The sequence below is a fragment of the Molothrus aeneus genome, chromosome 1 (genome assembly GCF_037042795.1).
Source record: "Molothrus aeneus isolate 106 chromosome 1, BPBGC_Maene_1.0, whole genome shotgun sequence".
Classification (NCBI taxonomy): domain Eukaryota; kingdom Metazoa; phylum Chordata; class Aves; order Passeriformes; family Icteridae; genus Molothrus; species Molothrus aeneus.
The window spans coordinates 85,691,240-85,708,450 of record NC_089646.1 but is presented as its reverse complement, the minus strand read 5'-3'; positions in this window follow the sequence as shown (position 1 = coordinate 85,708,450).

The following is a 17,211-nucleotide window of genomic DNA, read 5'->3' as shown; positions in this document are numbered from 1 at the left end:
ACACTTGCCTTGTGGATCTTCTGACACTAAACAAACTGAGTGCTAGTGCAATGAAATACCATAAAAAAGCTGAGAGAACATACCTTAATTATTTTTTTTTTCTGCTCAAAGATGAGTATTTGTTTTCATCCTTGCTGTGGCTTCTCATGATTCACAGGTAGCCAATATGAAAATATGAAAACTCACGGTAGATTCCCTTCTGCTGGCATACCACAGATATGATACTGCTTTTACAGCTTTGCAAAATTAAGTTTCACGAAAATCAATAAAGTAACAGTGCTGTAAAATTGACATAAGCGATGAGGCTAAACATGTTCTCTGAAAAATCCTTTCCTAAAAAAGATAAAACAGAAGCATAACATTTAGGCTATTGACTAACATTTGAAATGTTAGATTTATTTGCCAATCCTGTGACTTTCAAGCAGGTCTGAAATGTCAGAAAAATTATCTCTTCTGTTTTAGAAAGGTGATTGTTCACTGACACTGGGATAGCAGTGCAAAATTAATTATTTTGCTCTCCCCTCACCCAAAAAAAAAAAAATCCAGAACAATTATTTAAAAAATCCCCATTGATAAGTAGCTAATGCCGACTTAATTTTGAATTCATTTTTGCTGATTTAGCGTAAAAAATGAACTTATTTATGGGTTGAGACCTGAAGAGTTTTAACCCAAAAGTGCTGTTATAAGATATTTCAATCCTTTAATGGAGCCACAGGAGAGAGGGGGGAGGGAACATGGGATAAGCATAAGCATAAGCAACCCAACAAAAAACCCAATGAACTGTCTTCTGTGTTCTGTTTCACTTTTCTAACATAAAAGTGTTAGGATGGAGATAATATTTCAGAGATGGCTTTTCAATAGCATGAGCTTTTTCTATCCCTGACTGAATTAACCTGTGTTCTTTCACAAAATAATGTTAGTTGAGACTTCTTGGTCATTAATACTAATAATCTGAAGGTTTGTGAAAGCAGATTCTATTAATACAGTCTTCTATTAAAAATAAAAGTCACTTTCTGAAGTAAGCATTTCTGGAAATCCTTGAAATTCATACAATTGACCATAGGCATCATGTCTCTGATTCAGAGATGTAAACTCTGTGGTGGTTTGGAATGAAAATAGACACAATGATCTTTGTGGATGCCTTCCAACTCGAGATATTTCATGATTCTATGGTCATTTTGGGGTGGTGTTGCCTTTAAAATAAGTAGACAAATGACTTCTAATGAGGGAAGTGAGAAACTGCAGACTGTTGTGAGGGACTGAAATGTTAAAAGGTTAATAACTCAAACAATTTGCAAAAGCACAGATAATTTTAGAATAAACATTAGCTTAATTTCAAGTAGATGCCTAAGTGTGCTGCAGAAATGGGACCTGGAAAAAGTAAAGAAGGACTGAGAATGACAGCCATTAAGAAACTCAGAGACAGATGTGGAGAGGTCTGGCCTGGACTTTATAACAGATAAGGATACAGGGAATGTGAGGATTTGGGATAGGTGAAAATTAAATATGAAGGAAGTGTAAAAGATTGATGAAAACAGACTACTGAATTGTCCAGTTATAACATCAAAGGTGTCAGGTTGAAAGAATCTCAGTTTCTGACTTTTTTAAAGCAAAGCAGAGGGGAAGAGGGAAGAAAATTTTTTGCTTATGGAATTCAACAAAATTTAAATCAAAAATTTGTTTTTTAAGGTTACATTAAAGAAAATAAGTCATAAAAAAATTTCCAACAGGTGCTTAAAGAAAGGATAAAATGTTCAGATTTTACAGTATTTTCTCAGCACTAGTTTCATGGTCTTTAGTGTATGTTGAGTACAATCCTTTTTCAATCTACTAGTAATAGAAAATTAATTTATTCTTTCCATATCAGTAAACTTCTAATATTCTTCAGTTCTGCTGCAGGAATCTTTATTCCTTGTCAGCAACTAATAATTTTTTCATGATGCAGCTCGGGAGTTGGACATCTGGATTATGAAAAGTACAGCAGTACTTATGAGCAGTGGCAACTGCAGTTTGAGTGCCCTTGCGCAACAACAACTGAACAACAAGGCATTAGTGACAGAAAACACTGAAGCTTGTATCTGAATGATCTTGGTGGATACTAGACTAGAGTTTTAAACTAATATTTTAAAAAGGAAGAGTAGGTCAAGAGATATGAATTGTTTTTTGAAGTGATGGAGGCATTCCTTTTCAAAACTGATCAGCACTTATATATTCCTATATAAAGGTGTTTGGATGCCAGAGAGAGGCATGTCTGTTGCTGCTATTCATACACTTAACTTACATGTATTCTTTACTGTGAAAGGGGAAGAAGAAGAATCTTTGTGTAAAGCTGAAGGGAGTCATTCATTCGTTCATTTGTATGAATGTTCTAAAATGTTTCTTTGTGACATATTAGAATTAGTATGTATTATTATAAAGATAATAATTCTGTGGGGGCTTTGTGACCTATTTACTTGTAAAATTTTGGATTCCAGGGCAGCAAACTGGTTACAGAAATGCATATACTGTATCAATTGCTTTTGTTTCCACACTGACTTTTCACCACCATTTCTATCTCTTTATACTTTTCATTTACTGTATCAGTTAGTTGTCTTAGTTATGGGTGGTTCATCTTTATTCCTGAAAACTTTAACCTGCTCATCCTTATGTGAAAGAGTCTCAAAATATTTCAGACTGAAAATATACATAATCATTGATAACAGTTTCTTATCTGCCACCTACTATCAGGGTATTAGAGCAGTGTTTTGTTAGAACTTCCAAAAGCTGCTGCAGAAGCTGTCAAAAAGGATGAATTATCTTGAATGTAAGAACTAGCAATTTTTTTTCCATCTGCCTGTTGCCAGACAGCAGCGTGGGCTAGAGAAGCAAACTCCTACTGAACTGCTCTTGGGTTGATACTCAAGTACTCCTTTACAACTTCTTAGGCTTTGTTTGTAAAGCAACATGTAAAATATTGGTTTAAAAAGTGAAGGATGAAATCTCAGTACAATACTGGCAAAAGGCTGACTGATGTCAAGACATGATACTGTTCATCTAGAAGCACCTGCCTCAATCTCTTTGGACTTAATTTCTATTTTGTGAAAAACTTTTCCTCCCCTGTTTTGTTTGTCTGATTTTATTTTCTCAACGTGTAGCACAAATGAGACTGCATTCGCTGTGACTCAGAGGTTTCTTATTCAGTGACTGCTTTTCAAAGGACAGACCCACTCTTCTTCCTCATAGCTTTGCTGTATTTTTTTTCTGCATGTCCAAAGTTGAATTTTACCACTTTATAAAAACAATATATAAAAACAATATGATAGGTCCCTCTTAGAGGGTTTTTTATTGCTATGTATATCTTCCCTCTGCTTTCTGTTTCTTAATTTCATGATTCTGTGAATTTTATATACAAGATCTATACATAATTGTTTTATTATTGTATAGTAAGCTTCATGAATGGGGAAAGTGATTAATAAAAGCAGGCTCCTTGATAGTTTTATTTTACTTAAGTTTTTTTCTTTTGAGATCAGACAATTTTTCAGCAGTCAGGGTGTTTTGATATTGTATAGTAATTTTAAAAAACCAAATTGCTTTGTGGCACTAAGTCAAATCCCAGGTCTATGCACATGTTTCAATGAGAAAGCTGCATTTGTTTACCTAGGCATGTTAGGTATATGGCTTGGGCTTTGACATGTCAATATAGTCTCACTTAATGAAGACTTACAACACAGAATAGTATCCTATTTGGTCAATTTTCAAGTTGACTAATATTTATGCTTCTAATGAACTAAATCCAGTTCTTTGATGGAACTGAGTTTGGCTTTTTAGGTTACATCAACTGTTCTGCTTCTGAAATATCCGAACGTTATTAGATTTATCCAAAACATACTTTGGCAAGGTGTCCTCAGTTAACCCTCTATTTAGGATACTTGAGAGCTGACTATATAATGCATTTCTTCTCATTAATGAAAATTTCCCGTGCCTTATGCTTATTATACTATTCAGATGGTGACAAAGACTTGAAGAATTTCATCCCAGAGCAACTTAAACTTTCGTAACCTGTTCCTCTGCCTCCAAGCATGAATATCTTTTCCTGATAAATATTTATCAAGCCTTTCATGAAAGACCTTTAAGTAGACAGATTACATGGCCTCTCCAGGCAATCTATTCTAGTGCTTCACTCTCTTTACGTCAAAAGTTTTTTGTAATTTTTACCTTCCATCTTTTATGCTGTAATGTGAACTCATTATTTCATATCCATCATAGGTAAGGAAAAGAGATTAATCCCTCCTTTGGAGAAGCCATTTGTTTATTTAAACCATGTTTGTATTTTCTCTTCTCCCTTTCAGGTAAATTAGATTAATTCAATAATTTCAGTTAGGTATGCTTTTGTAGACCTCTGATTATTTTTCTTCTCTTGACTTCTCTGATTAGTACACATCTCATTCTCATGAAGTTCAGCACCCAAATCTGGATCAGAGGTTGTAGTTGAGTATGAGACTCTTCTTGGTCTTATGACCCTTTCTCCATAATTTTCACCAGCAAATACAACTCTTAAGTATACTTGAGGGATCTCACCAAGTAGAGCTAAGAGAGAAACTTGGCTGTCCCCTTCTTTCTTATGCCATTCCCATTTTGTTAATTGGAATAGTCAATACATCATAACTAGTCATTTCATTGGTGCAACAAGCCTAGTTAGATGTTACTGTTTTTTTCAAGGTCAGCCTTTGATGCTGGTGATTCAGGAGCCAACATGTGAAGGTTTTTTCAATAACTCTTTACTTGATTTCTTATGGAGCAACTCCTTGCCTTGTCCTCTCCTAAACTGTATATACATGCTTATGCTCTGTTCATGTATGCACCCTTAAGAATCTGACTTTTGCCATTTCTTGTATGTTTTCTTCTTATGTTTGAAGTAAATGCAGAACATTTATTAGCTATATGGATCTTTTGATGTGTTTCTGACCTTCCTTGAGAGAATGATTTGCTTGAAATATATACTTGAAGACAGGAAATGTTTATGCTGTTCCTTCTCCTTTGATTTCTGAGAATTATTAACTCTTCTGCTTACTTATGGATTTAACTGAAGTTACTTCTTCCTGTGACATTTTGCTCGACCACTTCATCCTTGTTGTTCAGAATTATGGCTAAAAGCTGTCTCTGACTTCTGCATCAAAAAGCATTCATACCATGTTCCAGAAGTATGGTGGGCATCGTACCTGCCAAAGCTAGTCAGCTCGGCTTCTTCTACAATTAATGAAGATTAATGGGTCTCTGCAGAATATGATGATAATTTGGAGAGAAGGAATGAAATATTCTCTGAAAAAGATCTTTTGTTATATGCTCTATAGATACAGTGTTTAGGTAACTGGATTAGTTTTTGATTAATAACAATTTAGGTTGCTATAGTTCAGTGAGCTGAATAATGCTCTCTACTTTTTTGGTGTAATCTTCTTTTAGCAGACATTTGGGTAATTGAAATTGTTCATTATTTACTGAACCTCACATTCTGAATAATACTGCCTTTGATTCTCATCATCTTGTTTTCTTGATGCTCATGGTTTACCTTGAGCTCTGAGCATTGTGGTGCCCCATGTTGCAGATCAAGGTATTGCCTGTCTTCATCTTTTCAGAAGTTGATTTAATTGATAAATGGATTGTCAAACTATTAGCTCAGAAATTATTTTTTGTTTCTCTAAATAAAAAATATAAATTAAATCAACCAATAAAAAATCAAAAGTACTTCCAAGGTGCAGGCCAAAATAATGAGAAATTAATGTTTCAGGGAAGAATTTTTTAGATTACATCCTAATGGATAAAATAGAACCTTGCTTTGTTTCAGGAAAAAAATATGGAAGCCTTGTTTTACTTCTAACAAGAATTAAAGAGTTAAAAGAGTTACAAGAGTTTCACAACCATTTTGATCCAGACTCAAAATACCAAGATCATTTGCTATAGTTGTTCTTATTTTGGCTGCTGATAGTAAAATAAAAACATTATATATCCTAAACAAGTTGGGAATAGTAATTTCTACCATCGACTGCTCCACCGTCAAAGCTGTTTGTCAAATGTGCTGTCACAATAGCTTCTTTGGGTAATAATTTGAAGAATCAATAGTCTTCTCTCTTTTTTTTATGAAACCTGGCAACTTTTCCATCGATTGCTTTTCTTCCAGCACTGCACCTGCTGCCTTTGCAGTTTCTGATTAATTTTCTAGCATCTCAGCTCATTCGTGTGTTTCAATATAACACAGTGACATGGGCTTCTGAGAATATACCGGCAGTTTCTTTCCTGCTTGGATACTGTAACCTATGTTGGCAAAATTGACCATGTTTTATAATATTGTGAGGTATAGATTAAACAGATAAAGGTAAAACTCTTCCCTGCATAAAACCATAGGATGGTGTGGTGGAATAAACTAGGAAAGAAACAAGGAATGTTTCATACAATTGTTAGCTAAACATTTTTTAGATGGCAGTTAAGCAACAAAAGTTACCATGGCATCCAGTAGTATGTCTTCTACTTATTATGTTGTGCCTTACCTATAGCAATTAACAGTGAATACTGCAGAGTGTAGCAATTACTGCTACGAGTAACAATAAAGAGAATGTCTGCTGTGACCGTCACTGGAATGTTCTAATTGCCTTTACCTTTTGTGTCTCTTTTCCAAAGAAGTAATGACAAGTTTAAATCTTGTTGGGTATTTCCAATTAGAGTGCAATTTTGTGTTATTAAGTGCAAGTTCATTTATTACTAGAAAAGGTTAAAAAATGAATGGCAGATGTTGTGGACATTCTCAGGCATGACCTTTTGCAGTTGGCTATAAAATTTTAAGAAGTTTTCTGGATGGCTTTAAAGTTACAGTGGCAGTTTATGGCTAAGTGGACTCTAACAATTAGCTTTTAAACTGCAACGACAATTTGTCATGTTAGTATTGTCTTAATTATTGCTCAAAAGCAATATTGTTTAGGGCTGGATCAGACTTTGAGGAACCTGCTCTAGTGGAAGGTGCCCATGGCATGTTGGAACTAATTGATTTTTAAAGCCCCTTCCAGTCCTAACCATTCTATAATTCTAAAATTCATTTTTCTCTAGCACTGTCTCTTGTCACTGTCAGTTCCTGGAATGAACCATCTTAGACAAAGACTGTTTTAGTGCCAGGGACATGTAGAATCTGTATTCATAATCACTCCTCTATTCTTTTGCACCAAACTGCAAGTCTTATTGTCAAACTGTTTTCTGTGTACTAATCCTCATAGTTAGGTTTTTATAGTACTTTTATTGCTTTTTGCCTCTTTCTTGCTGTCCTTGTACGTAAGTTATGGCATGAACCAATCTCTTAAAGTCCTTCTAAAATGTGGATGTTGAGCTGATAGTGATGTGCTGTAGCTGGGGGTGGGGCAGGGACTGACTCACATAGGTATAGAAATTATATTACTCTAAATGCTATTCAAATACCGGCTCACTGCACGTTAGCAGATTCACCATTTGTCTTGTGTATTCCAAAGCTACTGAGTAACTTTTAATTGGCCTTTCCAAGGTAAATATTATATTTGTTTCCTATGCAGCACTTGAGGAAAAGGGCATCCAGCATCTCTAGTAGGATGACAGGTGTAATTGTCTCCCCAGGAAAATAGACAGCATAGAACGCCTTTATTGTTTGTCCTGATAGGCTGAAGGAAATGTATTAACGTATTTTTAAAATTTACAAATTAATGGCGTCAAAATATGATTGATTATTACGAAGGTATAAATAACAAATTAAGTTAAGCAGAGATTTCTGTGTATCAATTTAATTTGCTGAGATTAACTCTGACGTTAGGGAGGACATTAATGTATCTTTTGTTTATTCACATATTCTTCTGACTGAACCCACTGAAAACCTGACTGTCTCACTGCTCTGAAAACACTGCGTGGTTTCATGAAATGTGCAAGCAGTCAGACAGAAACCAGAAATATATCTGTATTCTATTTTCACAGTAGCCCAGTGCAGGCCATGTTAAAGAGAAAGCTCTCTCTAAATCTCTTGGCATTTCCAATTCCTTCTAATGAGAGAAAAAACATTACTTTCACTTGTCTAAGGATGGGAAAAAATGTGTGTTCAGTTGGTTTAACTTACTGATGTTATTTTCCTTTAATAGGAGAGGACTTTACCCTTTAAGGAGTTGACAAGTGAATATTGACAGGTGCAGCTTTAAAAACTTGCAGAAAAAGAAGTCTCTGGTTAAAACAGATCAATAAAAATCTTTGCTTATCTCATCAAAGAGATGTATCTATTTAAAAGATAGTAAACTGAGATGTGGGTTATGTAGATCATGCAGGAAACTTTAATGGCATTTAAAGAATAATGCAATCATCAGGCACCATTAACATGGGTACACCAAGGAAAATTTCTGTGTAACTACGCTGATATCCTTCTATGCTAAGGGTGACCTCATTGCTCTCTTCAGCTTTCTGAGGAAGGGATGTGGAGAGGTGCTGAGCTCTTCTTCCTAGTACCTGGGGATAGGATGCATGGGAATGCCATAAATCTAGAAAACCTCAAGTGGAGATTTCTGAATGCACTTTGAACCCCAAGATTTTGTTTTTTCAAACTATATGCATGAACAGAAAACTGAGGTGACACTGGTTTTTTGTATATACATTGTGTATTTGTACGAATGCAAGCATCTGATAGAAGGACCTATATAGGAGTACCTTGTGGTTTTTCATTAACTTGGAGGTACCTACCAGTTCAGAGCTGTTTCTTACTGTCATTAATTATCCCTCATTAGTCTAGTAGTTCAGCAGAGGCAAGAGGTTTCAACCTACATTCTAGACAAATTATTATTTTGAAGATAATAATAATGCATATAGAGCATAATTTCTTTTGCTGTGTGGATAAGCACAGCAAGTTAAAGTCAAAGGCTATGCTGATGAAATCAAAAACTGAATTCCTGGGAGTTAGATGGCAGTATTAGCTTACAGTACACTTCTGATATGTTGTTCTCTTTTTCAGGTTTTCATGACACCCTTGCCACTTTTTTTTTTTTCTCTCTAACACAACTTTTTTTAGTGTTGTGTTAAGCAACATGACTAATGTGTCATGCAGTTTTCCTATTCCTTCCCCACAGGAGAAATGAGTGCAGTGGTGTGTCTTGCTTTGTTTTTTTGTTTTTTTTTTTATTCCTACCCTCCTACCTCTCTTTGATTTGCAGTCTTACTTTTCCCCTTTTTTAGGAACTTCTGGAAGTTGTCTGAGTCATGTTGCTACTCTGTGGAGAATTTGAGCCATATTTGGAGATGAGCAATGCAGCCTGGGATACCAGAGGGATTCTAAATCAGTGCAACTTACAGGTTCCTCTGCCATCCCAATAGATCGGCTGCATTTAGTAAAATCTCTGCAGACTGCTTTAAAAAAAGTATTTATACTTAGGTTTGTTTGTCATAATGTAAGTCTCATTCTCCAGCTCATCTTCTCTTATATGGTAGAATTTCAGTGTGGAAGGGTCCAAAAAGAGAATGAAGGAAGCAAGGAAGGAGGGAGGGAAAAGAAAAGAAAAAAAGAAATTGACTTTTAATTCCTCTTCATGGAAAACTATTCCTGCTTACATCATCTCTTTTGGCACTTTTGCTATGACAGTAGCTATGATGATGACTGGTTTATCTCTGTGTCTTTAAGTAAGTTTATTTTGTAACACTTTGACATTTCAAATTTGACCCTAAATATAAATGTGTGGAAATGGTTTCTCTTAACTCTTAGATAGTTCATGATATTTCAAAAATAAACACACTTTAAATCTCAAATTGCTTTTAAAAAAGTATTCAATTAAGAAAAATGATTCCTAATTAATTCAACTTAGACTAAACATTTACAGATATTAAAATATGCACTGTTGACTTTCCTTGGCAGGTGCATACAGCTTGCTGAATAAACCACCACTCCATTTTGGCATAGGTAAATGTACAGCTTTTTTGATTGTTTATTCTGAGAAAGTTCCACATTAGGAGTAAATTAAATTATATTTCTAGTGATATGATTCAGTTTATTGAAGAACTATCTTCTAGAAGCAACAGGTTCTCACTGAAGGCCTAAACATGGAGGCCCTCAAAAGAAATGTGTATCAGTGAACATGGATGTATACATATAAATTATATAGGGCATACAGTTTGGGTCCAGGCTTATCCCTTACAGAGGGCTGGACAGTCCAGACAGAGCTTGTTTCAAGGCTGCAGCTGATGAAAAACTAAGTTAAGGGAGAAGTGTTGGGAAGAGAACAGTGGATATACCTTCTGCTGAGCTGACTAGGCTATTAAGGGAAGGGTGGAGTCAGTCTTACACAGATCTGAATGTTTGTTAGTGTTGGATGGTTCCAGCAGAGTTTAAAACTGTATTTCCTTTTGAAGAAGCTCTCATATTTCCTTCTACCAAACTGAATCTGCTCTCTCAGTTAGAAAATATGCTCTCATTCTGAGTAATTTGACCACTTATGCATGCAGACACATACAGGTTCTAGTATCACCAAGTTCAAGGGATTGTGTTTGACAGCTGGTGACCAACATCATACAATTGCTGTTTCCAATTGGAATATTTTTCAAAACAAATAAGCAAACCATTATGGAGGACTTTTTCAGATTTCCCATAAGTCTTTCCCTTTCTGGCTGCATGCATGCAATGTTCACACAGACTTTCTGGGGAAAAAAACACCAGACAACTTTACCTTCTCATGGGAAATTCCATTCTTAACATATAGGCTGACTGCAGCATCTGGGTTATCCTCACTGCCACATGTCAATGTGAGAATGCTGGATTCAAATGCTGCTGTCAACATGTCACTTTTAGGTTAACCTTGTAAATCTCAGGAGAAGGAGCATACTGAATCTGTAAAAAGGAAGCTTTACTGTAGAGCTTGAGTTACAAATTCATTTGCTTTCTTGACATTCTTCTGGCATGTGGTTGTTTACTTTTATTAGAGATAGCTTCTGCTAATAAATTAGCACTTAATAGGTGGCTTAGTACCTCGAGGTGTTGCTGGTGAACTACAAAAGCTTTACATGCATGTCACTCATTAAATTTAAACCAATTTTAGTCTTAATTTGATTCGCTCTTTTGGACATTTAGCCACTGAGGTGGATTTACTTGGGACTTGATTTAGCTTTTACATCATATATACTACCCCCAAGATTTCAGCTAATTAACAGTCTGTGAAAGCAAAGAACTCTATGGACTACTGAACTGCACTCCCATTTCAACTGCAGAAAGTTATATCCCAAATGTTATTGACTCCCAGGTAGAGAGACTGGAGGCAGGGGGTGAAAAAACAAACAAAAAACCCCTATCGAAACCGAACAACAAATGAAACAAAACCACCTTGCATGTAGGGCTGATTTCCAGTATTAAGTTCCTTGGGATCTGAAATCATAATTAAATATCCATACACATTTGATCTGTAGCTCCAAAGCTCTTGATGAGAGTTTGTTTTACTTAATTTTGCTATGTAGCATGAAAACTCCCTCTGGGAATCTTGTTCCTGTCTCCCTCCTTTAAATAATTGTGGAAATCACTTAAAACCTTAATCTAGTGTCTATATAGAGGCTTACAGTGAAGAGGGGAGCAATAAGTTTTCCATATCTAGTCAAAGTTTTAAGAGATAGATCTTCCAGGAGTCTTGCATTGAAGAAAAACCTGTGCCAAATCACTTGTTTAGTGTTCAGAATAATTTCCCCCCCTATAATAAGTTTTATTTTATATTTATTGTGGAAGTTCTACACATTAAGGAGGTTTTAGGAAGGGGGCTCTGAGGTTTCTGTTCACTACTGTTGGACTTTAATCCAAAAAAAACAAAGTATGGCTCAAGAATGCCTGAGTGCTTTTCATACACTGAATGGTTATCATCAATAAAAATAGTGAGAGGAACATACCAATGAAATGGAGTTTATATGTTGAAATCAAAGTACTATGAATGGATTATTGGTAATACATGGAATGGTTAAGGATTGTTCCTCCTATTTTGTATCTGTTTTGAAGTTTTAGAGATTTAATTTATTCATTAGCTAGAGGTGAGAAAGTATTCTGCAGTAACTTCACAAAAATAATCTGACAAATTATATTTATTAATAAACTATACGCTGAACAAAATTTAAGGATATGAAATTGATCAATGACATCCTGAAGCTGTACATTGGCATAAAAAATTACTTTTATCACTTCATTTTTGCCTTAATGCAGAATTAAATCCTCCAGGTATCGAGGTATAATATCAAACGTAAAAGTGCTTTGATGTGAAGATCTCCTTTGTGGTGGGATGTGGCAACACTAATGCATTTGCAAAATGCCCAGCTGAGAGCACAATGCACATACATATTTTTCAAACCTGATGTACTGCTATTCAGTCCACAGAAATCTTGATGGAGGTGTATGTGCTTATTTGGGTTATAAAATCTTCATTAGATCATCATGTCTTAAGCTGGTTTCTGTTCCTAGGAAACAGAGCATTAAATAGCTCCATTTTAGCTAATCAGCATAGTTTATTTATTCCTCAAAAGACAGGATGTATCCACACAATGATAGAGCTGTGGATCTGTTCAATCTCAATTCAAAAATTGTTTACATCCCGAATTCTCTTTGCAGCAATGAGCAGCGCTATCCCTGATTAGTAGCACTAATGAAAGCAAGCATAAACCAGCCTTTTATATGCTTACTAATTAAAGGCATATGGCCTTGAACCAGCTAGTCCTAATTTCAGGTTACTAATCTCATTATGTACTGTTATTTTCAGTGACACAAAAATACAAGTGGGGAGAAAGGGAGATTAAAATAAACACTTTAGGAGTACATTATGAATTTCAGACTTCTTGAGAAATGTTAGGATTACATGGTATTGATGCTTATTGAACCTAACAGGAGCTCTTCCATGACCTTCATTTGGCAGTGAATCGGGGTTTCTATTATTTTGACTGCATGACCACTTTGAAACAAGATTAGAAAAAGCATCAACCATCTGTTTTTCAGGGATATACAAAGAACCAGGCTGGCTCTGTAGGATATGCTAGGAAAGTCTCTCTTGATTCCTGTGGTGAGAAGAAAAAAAAAAAAGAAATTGGAAGGTTGTGGCATTCCATTAAAACTGATATTGGCTGGCAGATGGAATGATGAGGAAAGATTTACCTAAATACTGATTATTTTTGACCACCATAGTGCTTTTGGACTAATCTATTTAGAAAAAAAACAAAGTTCATGTTAAGCAACTGTAATTCAGATCCTTGTGATAAGAAGGATAAAGGGTAGTGACATTTAGAAAATCCTTGATTTATGCTATTTTAATGCCATAAAATTATCTTAGTCACTTGCATGGGTAGAAAAAGAAATGTGATTAACAGTCTGTGAATCATAGAAATTTCAAGCGTTGAATCTGTTTGGTAGCAAGTTGCAGTAACACTTTCTGTAACTAAGTGTTTGGAAATCATTTTGCTGTGACAACTGTCACTGATCAGTATCATAGTAAGGATAATTATAATATCAATGATAGTCACTTTCTGTGATTAATGTATTTTTCTTTAGGCTGCTCAAGAAGTGGATGTTTATTTGCCATCAAGGTATTTTGAACACAAAGAAAGAAAATTATAACAGCAATTTAAAGGTATGATTCATAATTTCATACCTTGAAAAAAATCCACTATATTCATTGTAAGGCACTTGTGAACCAGTAAATGAAAAATTCCAGCCATCTGGGTTCCTCTGATAATCTTCATTAAAATTACTTGAACAGCCTCTTCTGTCCCTCACCTGTTGTTTGGCCAGCGCAAGGTTCAGAGTTTGTATGCCTTTAAGAACCTGAGCTTGCTACTAACTCCTACTACTAAATCAGTTATTTGTCAGGAATTAGCAAATTCCTGAGCTTGTCATAGGTGCAATATCTTATCCTCTGCTTGATGTCCATACCAAGCAAAATGTCTCCTACCAATGCAAGAAACTTAAAATGCTGTAGTTTTCATAGCAAATATTTTCTGAAATAACTATGGTATATTTCGAATAGAAGCCTGTCTCAACTGAGGACAAAAGCAAAATACTTCAAATCTGTGAAAGACTGCAGTATAAAGGATTCATTTATCACAACACCTGATGGTGCTCTCCAAGTGAGTAACTACAGCAGCAATTATCTAGTAGCTGTGGAAAAATATTTTCCATGCTAACCCACACTGTGCATAAGAGAACTGATAAACTCTGCCAGGTCAGAAACAGCAGAGGTGAAAATGGTTTTAAACACGGGAATGCTACAGGTGGGAGGCTGTGAGTAGGGTATGAATCCCTGAAGTGTTAGAGCTGAATCAAGGCTCACTAAATATGACCCTTCCTACTTACTGCTTCAGCTTTGGACTTTCTTCAAAGCACATCAGGTGTGGAAGACTTGAGATCACTAATAGAGTAGAAAAACTGATTAATGTTTTCAACTATGACTCAATTTATGCCATCGAGTATATGGGAGGCTGGTGGGGGGGAAGTCTTGCAAAACATTCTTAATATTTCTCAGAATTTATTTTACTAGCCTGGAGATCATGGCTTAAACAAAAAATGAAGAGACAGATATTTTGGGTTTTGTCTCTTTTAAGGTGAATCATGAATATAATGGTAGAAAGTATGAAATATTTTACAGAAAAATACCCCACACATGAATGTGAGTACTCCCAACTTGTTTTCAAGTTAATATAATATTCAACTTAATATTAATCAACTTAATATTGTCATAATATTAATGATCAACTTAATATTGTCATAATATTATCTTGCCCATTTCCAAAGTGTACAGTAAGGAGGGACACATTTTGACTTATTCTTCTTTTTTAGTAACTCTTGACCCTTTTAAATTGGAAGCTTCTACAAATAAGTGCTGCCAGGTCTGTTACTTATCTAGAAGTTTAGCAGAGTGCAGACAGGGAAAGAGACAACTATCTTCAGTGTTAGAAGAAAGGGGAAGCACATAGGAAAAATGATCCTTTCTGACATTTTAAAATCTTCTCTCTCTCCCCTGTAACTACTGCTGTGCTTGTAAAGACATCATGGTCTTGTTGCAACGCTTTTCTTTCCTTATCCCTCTTATACCTTGGAGGCTGTGACTCAGGTCTTTTTCCTATTGTAATGTGGAGAAATGGGGGAAAAATTAGAGAGAACTGGGAAGTTATATTCCCATTCCAACAGAAGACAAGCACCCACAAAACATGCAAGTTTTAGGGTGAAATGCAGTTGCTACTCTCTGAAAGGGACGCAGTCAGCCTGCATGACTTCCCCCACTTGATATAAGCTAAGGAGGACAGAGGGTGGAGAGGAGTGGAGACAGCAGAGCCCTGAACAAGTCAGATGAACCACCTTCCAATCCAGCAGGACCACTCAGTGGAGGGTTCCCACAATGGGACACTGGCAGACTGGTCAGGCACAAGTGCCTCAGCTTTGTTGGGGTGCTGACAGACTAATCACCCACAAAGGGTTTGAGAAAGTCTCCCCTTTCATGTAACACTGTGGGATCTAGCCCACAAAGACACTGTACTAAAGTTTGCCTGAGGTCCAGTTCTCCAAACTCAGCAATATTAATAGTGTTTCTTTCTTTTTCTTCCTTCCCAACTTTCTACTTTTCCATCTTCCCAGAATGAGCTCTTCTTGCCTTCATATTTGTCTCCGAGCCTTTGGAACCTCTCCTTTAATCCTCCTTTTTTTTTGCACCCTGACAGCAAACCTCTCTGACCTCAAACATTTGGCTGAAGCCTAAAACATTACTGGGATTTTACAGTTCCTGAGGCTGTTTAATGCTGCAGCTGTGACAATGACTTTGAGTGCAGCAGGGGAACAACAACAATTTGGATACAGTTTAGGCAGACTGTGAAGAACACACACTGGTGTCTGAAGCTGTCTGAAGTTCAGGAACATGTTATTTTATGATAGTGGGGCTTTTTTCTACATGACAGAGTAAATGTATAATGCTCCATAAGGTGATGCATAGCCAGAACAGAAATCTCAGTTTTGTCATCCTCCCATAGCAGATGTGTAATGCTGGCAGCACAGGCTGTTCTGGACATTGATGGAGCACTAAAAGGTGAGAAAATCTTGAACGTTTCTTCAGTGGCACTGCTCTGTTGGGTTCATCCCTTCATTTTTCTCCCCAATTTCGGGGACTAGGAAGGCAGGCAAGCTTCTGCAAAACTCCAGCACTAAACTGTCTGCACTGCATTAAACTGTCGTGCAGTGTGCTAGCACAGAGTGGCACAAGTTTGGATGTTGTTTTGGAAAGTAAAGTTTTAATTTTCAGAGTTTCTTCTCAAAGTGTAGGTTTGTAGACAAGACAACCAACAACATTTGAAGTTGTTCAGAACCTCAAAAGGACAGATGAGGCATCAGTTCAACCCTATCCGTTTAAAGATGCTTGAGGAATTATGAGGAAATGGAGGAATCCCCTCCTCATTCACTACTGTGTCCCAGGCAGGGGAGGAGCAGCTCTGCCAGCAACTCTGAAGCCTGTAGTCAAAAAACAGCCAGCCAGTGTGGAACATGACCTTCATTTTCCAGGAAAGACTTGGGGATCAATGAAAGAAAAGATGCCTTTGGACTCAACCCACCCTAACAGCAAGATTGAAAAGGTTGAAGTGGTTTAACTGCATGACTCAGGAATTCACGTGGTAAATCCATGGTCTCTTCTTTGGCTTCTGACCCGTGATATTAGAAAATCAAAGTTAATTTTCAAGTGGTGATGCAGAAAGGAGTGAGACTGGTGGAAAGAGAAGGAACTACTCTTCCTACTGTGGGCCCAATGGTATCCTGGCTTGTATCAGAAATAATGTGACCAGAAAGACCAGGACAGTGATTGTCCCCCTGTAACGGGGCACACCTTGTATTCTGGTATCCTCAGTTCAGGAAGGATATTGAGGTAGTGGAGTGAATCTAGAGGAAGGCAATGAAGCTGTTCAAAGTCTAGAGAATAAGTCCCATATGAGGAGCAGCTGAGGGAGCTGGGGTTTTTTAGCCTGAGAAAAGGAGGCTCAGGGGAGACCTTATCATTCTCTACAACCACATGATAGGAGGCTGTAGCCTGGTCGGCGTTGGCCTTTTCTCCCTGGCAACCTGGGACAGGATGAGAGGACACAGCCTCAACTATGCATGGTGAGGTTCAAGTCAGAGACCAGGAGGAATGTCTATGGAAAGGACAGTTAAACATTGGAATGGGCTTCCAGGGAGTCAGCATCCCTGAAAGTGTTTAAGAAATGACT